This window comes from Staurois parvus, unplaced genomic scaffold (assembly GCF_062004578.1).
Source record: "Staurois parvus isolate SC_StPar_1 unplaced genomic scaffold, SC_StPar_1.0 ptg000311l, whole genome shotgun sequence".
NCBI classification, from domain to species: domain Eukaryota; kingdom Metazoa; phylum Chordata; class Amphibia; order Anura; family Ranidae; genus Staurois; species Staurois parvus.
In genome coordinates this window covers 166704-180946 of record NW_028318107.1, presented here as the reverse complement: position 1 = coordinate 180946, position 14243 = coordinate 166704, and the positions used below count along the sequence as shown (strand labels likewise).

General features: G+C 50.8%; 1 pseudogene across 1 annotated transcript; it reads right to left on the bottom strand.

Annotated features, from left to right (window-relative positions):
- Positions 1-1630: 1630 nt before the first annotated feature.
- Positions 1631-12690, bottom strand: LOC149457599 (caspase-7 pseudogene; annotated as a pseudogene). Its single transcript, XR_016313598.1, has 3 exons — positions 12493-12690; positions 10597-10735; positions 1631-1855 (listed from the first exon to the last, which is right to left on the bottom strand). The product of XR_016313598.1 is annotated as a caspase-7 pseudogene (transcript).
- Positions 12691-14243: the final 1553 nt, after the last annotated feature.

The window sequence follows — 14243 nt, the reverse complement described above, 5'->3', positions numbered from 1 at the left end:
CATGGTCCAGGGAGACCAGATTTAGTGAATGCAGGGTGTGAGGAGAGCAGATATAGTGAATGCGGGGTCCGGGGAGAGCGGATATAGTGAATGCAGGGTCTGGGGAGAGCGGATATAGTGAATGCGGGGTCCGGGGAGAGCGGATATAGTGAATGCGGGGTCCGGGGAGAGCGGATATAGTGAATGCGGGGTCCGGGGAGAGCGGATATAGTGAATGCGGGGTCCAGGGAGACCAGATTTAGTGAATGCGGGGTACGGGGAGACCGGATATAGTGAGTGAAGGGTCCAGGGAGAGCGGATATAATGAATGCAGAGTTAGAGGAGAGCGGATATAATAAATGCAGGGTCCTGGGAGACCAGACATAGTGAATACAGGTTCCGGGGAGAGCGGATATAGTGAATACAGGTTCCGGGGAGACCAGATATAGTGAATGCAGGGTTCAGGGACAGTGCATATAGTGAATACAGGTTCCGGGGAGAGCGGATATAGTGAATGCAGGGTCTGGGGAGAGCGGATATTGTGAATGCAGGGTTCAGGGACAGTGCATACAGTGAATGCAGGGTCTGGGGAGACAGGATATAGTGAATGAAGGGTCTGGGGAGAGTGGATATAGTAAATGCAGGGTCCGTATGGTGACGGTTTAAAAGGATAAAGCGCTGTGTTGAGATCTTTTTAATGAGGAATACGGATGACACCAAGACGTTTATCAGGAGGGAGCTCACTTTGGAGTCCTCATTCAACAAGCTGATCTTCTGAGTTCAATTGGGACCAAAAGTGCAGTTAGACTGTAACATTGTACAATGTGAGGTCACACTGTGTGAGGTGCAGATACTTGATGGAGGATGTATTCTCCCTGGAATTTTCGTATTATATTCAAAATGTTCACATTTCTTGATTTATAGGCATTGTGCAATGTTGATGTGGCACAGCATTTTTTCTTCACCTTTTATTCTTATTATTATTTGCCCCACTGAGACATGGGTTGTGTGCACGGCTACAGTATTCATATGTTACTGATATTTATATTTTTGTTTTTTATTCACCATAGTAAGCATTTGAGTTATTTAATTTATATTGGTGCTTACACCTATGAATAGGCTACTACGTAGTTGTTTGGGCAACTATGCCTCTCTATGGACTATTACGTTTCAGTTATGGGCTACCAAATGTTTGTATCAGGGATTGTGCCTCTTGTATGACTGCACCTTTGGAGGGCTCCAACACCACTCTATGGACTCCTGCACCTCTAAGTGTGACTACAGCTTTCTAGGGGAACTCTACCTTTGTATGGGCTTCTATACCTCTGTACAGGTAACTACACATCTTTAGGGTGACTATACCCTCAAATCAGTGGCGGACTGACAACTCATGGGGCCCCCGGGCAATAGGGGATCATGGGGCCCCTGTGTCCTTGCCCAAACTCATAAAAGCCTATGAAAAAGGTACCAGGGGCATCTCATGGGGCCCCCTACTGACCCCGGGCCCTCGGGCACTGCCCGAGTTTCCAAATGGTCAGTCCGCCCCTGCCTCAAATCATTTTTCTTTGCACCACCTTGTTTAATAAATCCTGATGTGCACTTTATCAAGATCAGCTTGCCTTGCTTTCCTGAAAAGTGTAAGACCACGAAGGAGCCACAATGTAAGAGGTCTAGAAATAAAGTTCCTTGGTTAACATAGAGACCATACAGGGAATCTGCTTCTGGCCGAACTTCCCCTCGTATTTGGTGGCCACCAGGTTGTTGACCCGAACCAGGATATGATTCATCTCCAGCTGCTTCCCATATTGGTTAAGAACATCACAGAGGGCCTGTATGAACCAGCTGCCCTCGTCTGTATTCCTCCAGCAAACGTAGCCTATGCAGAAAGACACAGGAGCGTATTACAATGCTTGCCATTTCAAAGGCGGACAAGCCTTTAAAGTGAACCTTCCTATTCCTCTAAAGAGTGGTACCTAGCAGCGGTTCATGATTCACACCACCACTTCTTTCACCAAAATGTACATCTAAGCAGACCTATAGTGTAACCAAAACAAAAAAAAGTTTTGGCTTTACATGGAGTGATTAAAACCCCGGTCAGTGTATCCAATTGGAGAAATTTCCCTTCACATTCTCTTACAGTGAGTGTAGAGGTTGCTACTCAACACCTTTCAAAGTGTATGTGGGGGATTCTCCTTTTGGACAGGTGACACTGGAACAGTCCTTTTGTTCCATGGAACAATTTCCCATCCATTCCCATTCTTGTGACAACTGTAAAATTGTGGAATATATATATACACACACACACATATATACACGCACACACACACACATATATACACGCACACACACACACGTATATACACACACACACACACACATGCATACATATACACACAGTATTTTCTGGCATATAAGACTACTTTTTATACTTAAAAATATACCCCAAAAATTGGGGGTCGTCTTATACGGGGGGTATAAAATGTGACCCTTGAGTTTGTTTGGGTCAAGCTGTCTGGATGTGCAGTAATTTACATACAGTATACCGCGCTGAGCCAAGCTGGCTCAAAACAAATGTCCCTATGAGAGATGAATCTGTCAGCCCGCTGGATGTGCGGTATATACAGTATACTGAGCCAAGCTGTTTCAAAACGTACCGGTACGTCCCTACGGTAATCAGCCTGCTGGATGCGTGTATGTACGGTAGCTGCGGCTACATACAGTATACACTGGGCCAATCACAGTGAGCGATGTATTCTACTAATGAATACAAAGCCTGCTCGGATTGGCTGAGTCAGAGAGGTGGGCTGATGATGTCACAACCTCAGCCAATCCAAGCAGGCTTTGTATTCAGTAGAATACATCGCTTGCTGTGATTGGCCCAGCGTATACTGTATGTAGCCTCAGCTACCGTACATACATACATCCAGCGGTCAGATTACCGTAGGGACGTACCGGTACGTTTTGAAACAGCTTGGCTCAGTATACTGTATATACCGCACATCCAGCGGGCTGTATATATACTGTATACTGTATGTGGCCGAAGCTGCCGTATTACCGCACATCCAGCGGGCTGTATATATACCGTATACTGTATGTAGCCGAAGCTGCCGTATTACCGCACATCCAGCGGGCTGTATATATACCGTATACTGTATGTAGCCGAAGCTGCCGTATTACGGCACATCCAGCGATAACCATCTGACTTGGAATTTGATCCATATGATGACTGTCTTACAAATGTATCACAAGATGTCGTTCATGAACTTATGATGTCAGAGGATGAACATGAGGATTCTGAAGGATTTTAAGTACCGGTAAGTCATAACATTTTCAATAAAAAAATCTGATGTTTTTAAATGGTGTTCCCTCGGAAGGGGGGTAGTCTTATACGGCGAGTATAGCCCAAAACCTATGTTTTAACTGGAAAATTAGGGGGTCGTCTTATACACCCAGTCACCTTATACGCCGGAAAATACGGTATTATATATATATATATGGATGATATTGTTTAAAAGGAATTGGAGTAAAAAATTTTTGCTTAGAATCTAGATTTGACTAGCAGTAAGGCAAATGGCATGTTGCATAAAAACTGCAGCTACAACCATTTTTATTCTCCAGAGTCTCTGTTTTCAGAAAAGATTTAATATTTTGGGGTTAAACCACTTCACCCCCCACACCTGTTCACCTCCAATGAACGACCAGAGCAATTTTTACATCTTTTAGAGAAGTGTTCATTTTAAAATAAATAGTGTTGCTGCACATTTTATTCCGGAATTTGTCCTGTTTAAATTATGATTATTGTATAAAGCAATGCAAAAGGTATGTACACCTAAAATGTTTTATTTTTTTTTTATTTTGTGCTTTAAAAAAACAAAAAAGGGAAATGTGTAAAAATAACAAAAAAAAAGTTTAAATATTAATAGTTAGAATAGAAAAAAAAATCAGCAGGAAAATAATAGTTGAAGAGAGAAGAATAAAGAGTTAATTAGGCTGATTAAAGTAAGCTTTAAATGACATCATCTGCAGATCGAAGTTCATCCCTTTGACCTGCTGATGTATGAACAGAAAGATCCAAAAAGTAACAATGTTACATTGCATCTTTTTAGATTTTGCATCTGTGTAAGCGTTATTTATAAACACAGATTCACAGATGCTTTTTTAAACCCCGCTTCACACTGGTGCTACTTGGCATGTTATTAATGACATGCAGAGTCACACGACAAGTGAAAACACATTCATTTCAATGGCAGCTGTTCCAATCAACGTTTTTTTTTAAAGATTCCTGCATCAACTTGATGCCACTTGAATGCAACTTAAGAGTCCCATGGACTAATATTGTATGAAAGTGGCAAGAAAGTTGCACTGGCAATTGCAAGAAAAAAGGGGTTCTCAGAAGTAGAAATGAGGCTGACAGCTGAAGCTGCCGACACCTTCTTATACAACCGTCCCAGCTTTGCATAATCAAAGATGACAATTACCGAATGCTGGGAATGGGGTCCCAGAAGCAGGGCAGAGAGACTGGACATGCTACACACGTCCGGTGTACAATGAGGAGTTTTTTTGGGGCACCAAAAGTCTGGAACTTGTTAATGTACATTTTAGTAAGTGTGCGCAAAATGAAAAATTATTAGCTTCAGCAGTGAAAGGGTTACGTAAGCCCCGCTTTTCAAAAAAGATCTAAGAAAGACCCATTTTAAAGAATTCCAGGTTTACTTTGACTTTAGTTAGATTGGGTCAAGTTGGCCAAAACAATTTCCATCACTAACGGATGCAGCCGCTCTGTACTATACTGTTGTAGGATCAGCTACATACAGCGAGTGGCGCTGTGCTCCAGCAGTAACTTGGGTGACTTCCTGTCTGCTGCTGGAATTAGACAGATGGTCTTACGGTTCCTCAACCATTCAGGACTCTCCACCATACAAAACTGATTTGCTTAGGTGGAGAGGCAGGTGGATGGGGGGGGGTCACCATTTCGAACTCTGCCTATTACAGAAAATCTTTGTCAGGAATCCCAGAGATCACCATGGCGCACGAATCTGCACAGTCGTAGGATCCCAACAAGACATACAGGCAGGCGGGCACTAGGACCCAGGCGCGCCTGTCACCAATGACGGCCGGGCAGGCACTAGGACCCAGGTGTGCCTGTCACCAATGATGGTCGGGCAGGCACTAGGACCCAGGCGCGCCTGTCGGTGCCAGGCTATTTAAACCAGCTCATGCAATGCTCACATTGCCGTATGGTCTACATTCCCTGCTCATCTGTTCCTGCGTGAGATACCTTGTTGCCGACCCTGCTTGATCCTGACCTCTGCTGACCATCCCCTGCTCTGATCCCTGGCTCGTCTGACTATTCTTTTGCTTACTCCTGATTACCTAACCTCCTGTTGCTGAAACCTGGCTTGTGACCCGACTACTCTCTGTCTGCTGCTCTGTACCATTCTGCCTCTGCTGTTATCGACCCGGCCTGCTTGACTACGCTACACGTACTCTGTCATCCATCCATCCTGCATGGATCCGGTCACCACTGCCCAGGTCTGCCAGCCTCTTCACATCAGGCTCTCTTCCGATACATACCTCCGGCGGTTCCCTCTACCACAGTCGGGTGCACTCAGGGGTCGCGACCTGGTCTCAGTCTGCTCCAAGTCCATCCCCACCATCGGGGGCCCTGGTGAATAAGCAGACTGGGGCTTAGACCCCGCGCCCTGGGGAATCCCGTTCTGTGGGTTGCTAGAGATACTGCCGGGTGGTTCATGACAGTCTTTTATTGAATGATAAAAGTAGAAGACATCTCCTGAATGGTGGAGAAACACTGAGGTTGACTCAATTTAGTTCTGGTAGCAGATGGCCAGTTACCTGTACTGCTGCTTAAGGTTTGTAGCTGTTGCCACTACTGTCAGGAATGGACTGGCCAGCAATAGTGGGACTCAGCTGCCTTATGAGCTGCAGTACCAGGGCTGGCCAGCGGGTGCTCCCAGCAATCAGAGACTCAACCTTGCAGCCAGTCAAACACCTGGAACTAATTATACTGGTGTATTTAAGGGACATTCAGACCTGCAGACTCTGCCTTGGTGTTGTGTTTCTCTTGGGCCCTGTATCCTGTTCCTGCTCTCTGTTCCTGTCTGATTCTCTGCTGACCCTGCTCTGATCCCTGGCTTGTCTGACCATTCTCCTCTGCCTGACCCTCTGTACCAGGCTGCCCGCTACCTGCTGAACCTGGCCTGTGACCCCGACCATTCTCCGCTTGCTCCCCCTGTACCTACCTGCCCGACTGATATTGACCCGGCCTGCCTAAAGACGCTTGCATTGTATGTACGGTTATCTGTGGGTGGTTTGGTTGGTTTGTTTGCACTGTGTTATGTTTAGTATTGCACTGCGTTTATGTTTGTATTGTTAGTGTTAATAAATTACATTGTTTATAACATATCTGAAGTCTGCGTTTCCCTGCGTCAGTCACACACCTCTGGTCATACCCGGGAGCCCTGACATTACACCAAGGCCAATCCTGACCAGAAGTGGCTGCACAGGGAAGCCATCTTGGTTTGTTGATGGGAAGGATGGATCTGGATGAGGTTGCGTATTTATCTCTGCTAGTGTTTGATGACAGGGAGTATGCTTATCAAACTCTGAAGGAGTATCCCCGGGATGAACTGCTAGAATGTATACGGCTCGCTCATGTTCTAGTAGATCAGGGCACAGAGTTCTCTGAGGTGCAGCCTTTGATTGAGGTTTGTGCTGAGTTGGTTTCATCTGGTTCCCCCGAATGCAGGGATGAATTTTTGCCACCATTTAGTGCAGACCAGGTAGAGTCCCTGGTGTGGTTATTAGAGGATGATGTGGATTGCTTCTTGGAGCGTTATTCCACATGTTCACCACAGACACTAAGAGATTGTATAAACGCAGTGCAGTCTTTGGTCAGACAGGCTTTGTGTAAGCTCAGCTTTGTTCAACCCATACTGCAGACATGGTCAGACTTGTTGCACCCAGCCTCAGTCAGCTTACAAAGACCCAGTCCTGCTTCTAATCTATTTCCTCAAAGCTCTATTCCTGCATTCCCAACAGCTCCTCCTGCTCTGCTATCTACCGCATGTCAGTACCCTGTTCCCACTCGCTGCACCTATCCTGCCTTTAACCCTGTAAAAAAGCCCTCTGTAGCAACTGCTCCCTCCCCTGTTCCATCCTCCAGCTCTTCTCTGTCTCCAGCTGCTCCATTCGTTTGCAGACCTGCGTTTACTTGCAGTGCTCCAGTAGTTAAAACCAGAAAAAAGCGAAAATTCTTTCCAACCAATACCATCCTGCCAGTATCCAAACCGGTGAGCCTGCCGTCTGAGAACCTGCCTTCCGTGGTTCAGCCTGAAGCCTCTACTCAACCTGAATCCTCTACTCAGCCTGAAGCCTCTACTCAGCCTGATGCCTCTACTCGGCCTGATGCCTCTACTCAGCCTGATGCCTCTCTTCAGCCTAAAGCCTCTACTCAGCCTGAAGCCTCTACTCAGCCGGACGCCGGCATTCAGCCTGATGCCTCTACCCAGCATGATGAACTGATCCAGCCTGACAATCCTATTAGGCCAGTTGACTCGATTCCCGCTGTTGATCCAGATGATCCAGTACCTGATCCGGTGCCCGCTGTCATACCTGGTGACCCGATGCCCGCTGTCGAGCCAGACGATCCAATGCCTGGTGACCCAGTGCCCACTGCCTTGCCAGATGACGCGGTGCCCGCTGGCAAGCCAAATGACCTGATGCCTGGTGACCCAGTGCCCGCTGTCATACCTGGTGACCCGATGCCCGCTGTCGAGCCAGACAATCCGGTACCTGATGACCCGGTGCCCACTGTCGTGCCTGTTGACTCGGAGCCCACTGCCTTGCCAGATGACGCGGTGCCCGCTGTCGAGCCAAATGACCTGATGCCTGGTGACCCAATGCCCGCTGTCCAGTCAGACGATCCAATGTCTGACCCAGTGCCCGCGGTCATACCAGTTGACTCGGAGCCCACTGCCTTGCCAGATGACGCGGTGCCCGCTGTCGAGCCAAATGACCTGATGCCTGGTGACCCAGTGCCCGCTGTCATACCTGGTGACCCGATGCCCGCTGTCGAGCCAGACAATCCGGTACCTGATGACCCGGTGCCCACTGTCGTGCCTGTTGACTCGGAGCCCACTGCCTTGCCAGATGACGCGGTGCCCGCTGTCGAGCCAAATGACCTGATGCCTGGTGACCCGATGCCCGCTGTCCAGCCAGACGATTCAATGTCTGCCCCAGTGCCCGCGGTCATGCCAGTTGACTCGGAGCCCACTGCCTTGCCAGATGACGCGGTGCTCGCTGTCGAGCCAAATGACTTGATGCCTGGTGACCCGATTCCCGCTGTCCAGTCAGACGATCCAATGTCTGACCCAGTGCCAGCGGTCATGCCAGTTGACTCGGAGCCCACTGTCGTGCCTGGTGACTCGGTGCCCACCGCTTCGCCTGGGGGCCCGAGACCTGTCGCTCCGCCTGGGGGTCCGGCGCCCGCCGCACCGCCTGGGGGTCCGGCGCCCGCCGCCCCGCCTGGGGGCCCGAGACCTGTCGCTCCGCCTGAGGGCCCGAGACCTGTCGCTCCACCTGGGGGTCCGGCGCCCGCCGCTCCGCCTGAGGGCCTGAGACCTGTCGCTCCGCCTGGGGCCGGCGCCCTCCGCTCCGCCTGAGGGCCCGAGACCTGACGCTCCGCCTGGGGGTCCGGCGCCCGCCGCTCCGCCTGAGGGCCCGAGACCTGTCGCTCCACCTGGGGGTCCGGCGCCCGCCGCTCCGCCTGAGGGCCCGAGACCTGTCGCTCCACCTGGGGGTCCGGCGCCCGCCGCTCCGCCTGAGGGCCCGAGACCTGTCGCTCCGCCTGGGGGTCCGGCGCCCGCCGCTCCGCCTGGGGGCCCGATGCCTGTCGCCCCGCCTGGGGGCCCGATGCCTGTCGCCCCGCCTGGGGGCCCGATGCCGGTCGCCCCGCCTGGAGACCCGATGCCGGTCACCCCGCCTGGGGGCCCGGTGCCTGTCGCCCCGCCCGGGGGCCCGGAGCCTGCTGCTCCGCTCGGGGGCCCGGTGCCTGCTGCTCCGCCTGGTGGCCCGCTGCCTGCTGCTTCGCCTGGTAATCCGATGTGCCTCTGCCCAGAGTCCGGCCCGGTGTGCCTCTGCCCGGAGTCCGGCCCGATGTGCCTCTGCCCGGAGTCCGGCCCGATGTGCCTCTGCCCGGAGTCCGGCCCGATGTGCCTCTGCCCGGAGTCCGGCCCGATGTGCCTCTGCCCGGGGTCCGGCCCGATGTGCCTCTGCCCGTGGTCCGGCCCGATGTGCCTCTGCCCGGAGTCCTGCCCGATGTGCCTCTGCCCGGAGTCCTGCCCGATGTGCCTCTGCCCGGAGTCCTGCCCGATGTGCCTCTGCCCGGAGTCCTGCCCGGTGTGCCTCTGCCCGATGTGCCCCTGCCCGGAGTCCAGCCCGATGTGCCTCTGCCCGGAGTCCAGCCCGATGTGCCTCTGCCCGGAGTCCAGCCCGATGTGCCTCTGCCCGGAGTCCAGCACGATGTGGCTCTGCCCGGAGTCCAGCCCGATGTGCCTCTGCCCGGTGTGCCGCTGCCCGGAGTGCCTCTGCCCGGAGTCCAGCCCGATGTGCCTCTGCCCGGAGTCCAGCCCGATGTGCCTCTGCCCGGAGTCCAGCCCGATGTGCCTCTGCCCGGAGTCTAGCCCGATGTGCCTCTGCCCGGAGTCCTGCCCGATGTGCCTCTGCCCGGTGTGCCGCTGCCCGGAGTCCTGCCCGGTGTGCTAGTCTTTGATATCCCGCCAGTTACCAGACCCGGGCGGTGGAACATTTTGCCCAGCTAGGACTGTTTGGAGTGTCCTGAGGCCGCTCCTTGAGGGGGGGGTACTGTCAGGAATGGACTGGCCAGCAATAGTGGGACTCAGCTGCCTTATGAGCTGCAGTACCAGGGCTGGCCAGCGGGTGCTCCCAGCAATCAGAGACTCAACCTTGCAGCCAGTCAAACACCTGGAACTAATTATACTGGTGTATTTAAGGGACATTCAGACCTGCAGACTCTGCCTTGGTGTTGTGTTTCTCTTGGGCCCTGTATCCTGTTCCTGCTCTCTGTTCCTGTCTGATTCTCTGCTGACCCTGCTCTGATCCCTGGCTTGTCTGACCATTCTCCTCTGCCTGACCCTCTGTACCACGCTGCCCGCTACCTGCTGAACCTGGCCTGTGACCCCGACCATTCTCCGCTTGCTCCCCCTGTACCTACCTGCCCGACTGATATTGACCCGGCCTGCCTAAAGACGCTTGCATTGTATGTACGGTTATCTGTGGGTGGTTTGGTTGGTTCGTTTCCACTGTGTTATGTTTTAGTATTGCACTGCGTTTATGTTTGTATGGTTAGTGTTAATAAATTACATTGTTTATAACATATCTGAAGTCTGCGTTTCCCTGCGTCAGTCACACACCTCTGGTCATACCCGGGAGCCCTGACAACTACTCTCTAGTACAGCACACACAGCGGCCTCATCATTCTGTAATGGAAATTGTTCACTTGGGCCAGTATGACTATTTAAATTCAAAGTAAACCTGGAATTCTACTATACGTATCTTTGTTGTATTAGAGGACTCTACCTGGTACGGTGGAGTAGAAACAAAGGAAGTCCGCCTCCACTGGGATCCTGTCTCCAGAATGGGCATCCACTTCCAGGGAGCTGTTGGCTGGTCCATCGTCTGTCTGCACCCCCTTGTCATGCTTTGGGCCTTGGCAAGCCTGAAATAGACATTCAATTCATGACATTAATTTGCAGCTTCTCCTGTGGATTACAGGACTGCTTTCTCGTACTGTTGGCTAGTGTCAATTGACTAGTCCAAGCTGGGGAAAGATCCTGACTTTCAAGTCGTGATCCACCCAGTTGCCTGGACCAGTAGATGGCTCACTCAACCTCTCAGCAAGATGCTGAGCCAGATGCTCCTGCCTCTCCACAGCCTGCAACTCCAGTCAGCACTGGTTAGGGCAAAACAAAACAACAGTCACTGACAGACTGTTCACAGAACACTGAGAACTGATCGATCAACGATCTTTGATCGCTCAGTTCTCAGTCTTGGAGATGGCAGGGGACAGATGCTGCATCCACCTAGGTGAGTAAAATAAAAAGCCAAAAGCCACACTTCTCTTTTAATTGTATTGGATGCAGAATGCAGTGAATTCTGGCAGGAGATTGGGAATTCATGGGCTGGCAATGCAAATCAAAGTAATACCAAATCCAAATTACTTCCTTTTCCCTTCCTCCACCGACACTGGCACAGCATGCAATGTCTTAGGGAATATGTAGTGCCCTCTAGGTAGATAGGCTTTGTTGTTTTTTAGTTAGAGGCTGGGTAACAGCCTAGGATGAGTCGAACTGAGAGTGAGGTAGTGAGGTCACCTCAGGACAGGCTGGGAGGCTCTAACAGGTCAGGGCTTCTGGTGCCCTCCCACCTTTCCAAAAGCTTAGAAAACTGTCTGAAACGGGTGGAGGCCCAGATCTGCATGTTTAGGGGACTTTGGTCAAACCCCTGGGAACAGGTTGGGCATGGTGACCAAGGGCAACATATAAATGTGGCAGAGCCTGTGCAGCAAGGCAGTGTTGGGTGAAAGACAGAGAGAAAGGCTGGAGTTTGGAACCTGGGAGGGAGCCCCAGGGAGGGAAGCCAAGCTACAGGCTGGTTGCTGGGGCAGAAGGGTCTCCACTGTCCCACTGCCTCCTGGGGCGGATGACCTGTATGTCGGGAAGAAGCCAGTCCGGCAAAAAGGCCTGAAAGCAGTTTTAACCCAGCAGGCAAACAGGACTGGACAGTGAGGACTTCTACACCCCCTACAGTTCCTTGGGCACCCCATATACCCTTAGATCCCATCCAAGTTGTTAACTCCTTAGTAAAATATTCCTTGAGCTGTTTCTTAGTTTTTCTATTGACTGTGCAAGTGGAAATGTGAAGAAAATGTGTGTTGCCTGGCCATGCATAGCTTAAGGGGACTCAAATCTCAGCGACTCCTATGGGGATAGGGCTACATGTATCGAAAGCCCAAATTGTTTTTGGATGGAGGGAGGAATAGAGGGGAAATCTTCCAAGAAGGACTCCTGTTCCGGTGCCAACGGTTCTCTCCACTTTGAAAAGATTTACTCCCACTTCCTGTTGTGTCTCTGGGACAGGAAGTTAATAAAACAAGGATCTTAACTCTGTCCTACTCTATCCATGACACTGCACTTGCTCTAATGACAATATGAAAAAAAAAATTGTGACACTGCAATTGTGACACTGTACACAACATCTATATGAATGACAGCCCTCACTACTGTTAATGTGATTGGTCACAGTAATCATATGGTACAGGGCTGAGCACAAGACAAGCAAGCAGGAGGATGCACCCTCACATCCTCCCAGAATGATGCTTGTCCCACCTAGCCATTCATCTACAGTGGCGGAAAGAAGGTAACATTCTAGCAGGAAATCACTAAGATATATATATCAGCTCAGTGCACATCTTACCTGGATAAAGAAGAGTTTTGGTTTCCCGACTAGACTTTCACATTTATCTCCTCGGAAAAGTGTTGTCAGAGTTTTTATCGGTATCAGCCCATCTTTGCCGTAGATCTGACCCTCCTCACCGTGGCTCAGGAGGATGCAGGCAAAGCAAGCGCTGTCACGGTGGTTGGAGTTCGCCTCTAACAAGAGAAAGGACAACATCTGTTAATTCTTCCATCGTTTCTGGTCCTCCGCCACAATGTATACTGAAGAGGAACTGCAACACGTTACTACAAGCTCACTTGTTGTTGTCATATTCACCTAAAAGTCACTTTTCCTGGCAATGTTACAGGTTTTCTGTTCCAGATTTGATTTTTGGGTTAGAGTAGAGATTTCCTGAATTTAAAATATTGGCACACAGATAAGATCATATATTTATTTTCCAGGTTGGTCTGAATTAACATTAAATATACAGTATGTGAGTCCCACACCTCCTCCGCATTGACACTGCCTGGACACAGTGGTGTCACTAGGGTTGGCGTCACCCCCAACACCAAAATATTTATTCCCACTTTCTGAAAGTGCAACAAAGATGCAGAACACGGGACTTTTGGTGCGCTTTCACAATAATCAGGAAAAAAAATGCACAACCTAAAAGAAATCAAAAGCAGCTATACCTGTGGGTAAAATACAAGAAACCCATTACATTACACAGCCCCTGCTCCTCTGGACCCCTTTACATTCTACAGCCCCTGCTCCTCTGGACCCCTTTACATTCTACAGCCCCTGCTCCCATGGCCCCCTTTACATTCTACAACCCCTGCTCCTCTGGACCCCTTTACATTCTACAGCCCCTGCTCCTCTGGACCCCTTTACATTACACAGCCCCTGCTCCTCTGGACCCCTTTACATTCTACAGCCCCTGCTCCTCTGGACCCTGTTACACTACACAGCCCCTGCTCCTCTGGACCCCTTTACATTCTACAGCCTCTGCTCCTCTGGACCCTGTTACATTACACAGCCCCTACACATTACACAGCCCCTGCACCTCTGGACCCCTTTACATTACACAGCCCCTGCACCTTTGGACCCCTTTACATTACACAGCCCCCTGCACCTTTGGACCCCTTTACATTAAACAGCGCCCTGCACCTTTGGACCCCTTTACATTACACAGCCCCCTGCACCTTTGGACCCCTTTACATTACACAGCCCCTGCACCTTTGGACCCCTTTACATTACACAGCCCCCTGCACCTTTGGACCCCTTTACATTACACAGCCCCCTGCATCTCTGAACCCCTTTACATTACACAGCCCCTGCACCTTTGGACCCCTTTACATTACACAGCCCCTGCACCTTTGGACCCCTTTACATTACACAGCCCCCTGCACCTTTGGACCCCTTTACATTACACAGCCCCTGCACCTTTGGACCCCTTTACATTACACAGCCCCCTGCATCTCTGAACCCCTTTACATTACACAGCCCCTGCACCTTTGGACCCCTTTACATTACACAGCCCCTGCACCTTTGGACCCCTTTACATTACACAGCCATTCCACATCTGCACAGAGGAGCACAGGTCCTGGTGTAGGAGGTCTGCCCTCCTCTCTGCTGCCACCGATGGCTGAAAAAAGTTGGGGGTGGAGACCAGGAAGAGTCCTGCAACTGCAGGAGAGGTGTGAGAGCCATATGAAATGGCCTGGCCGGCTAGATTTGGCCCCCGGGCCTTGTGTTTGACACTTGTGTTGTATAGGGAGACACTATCTATA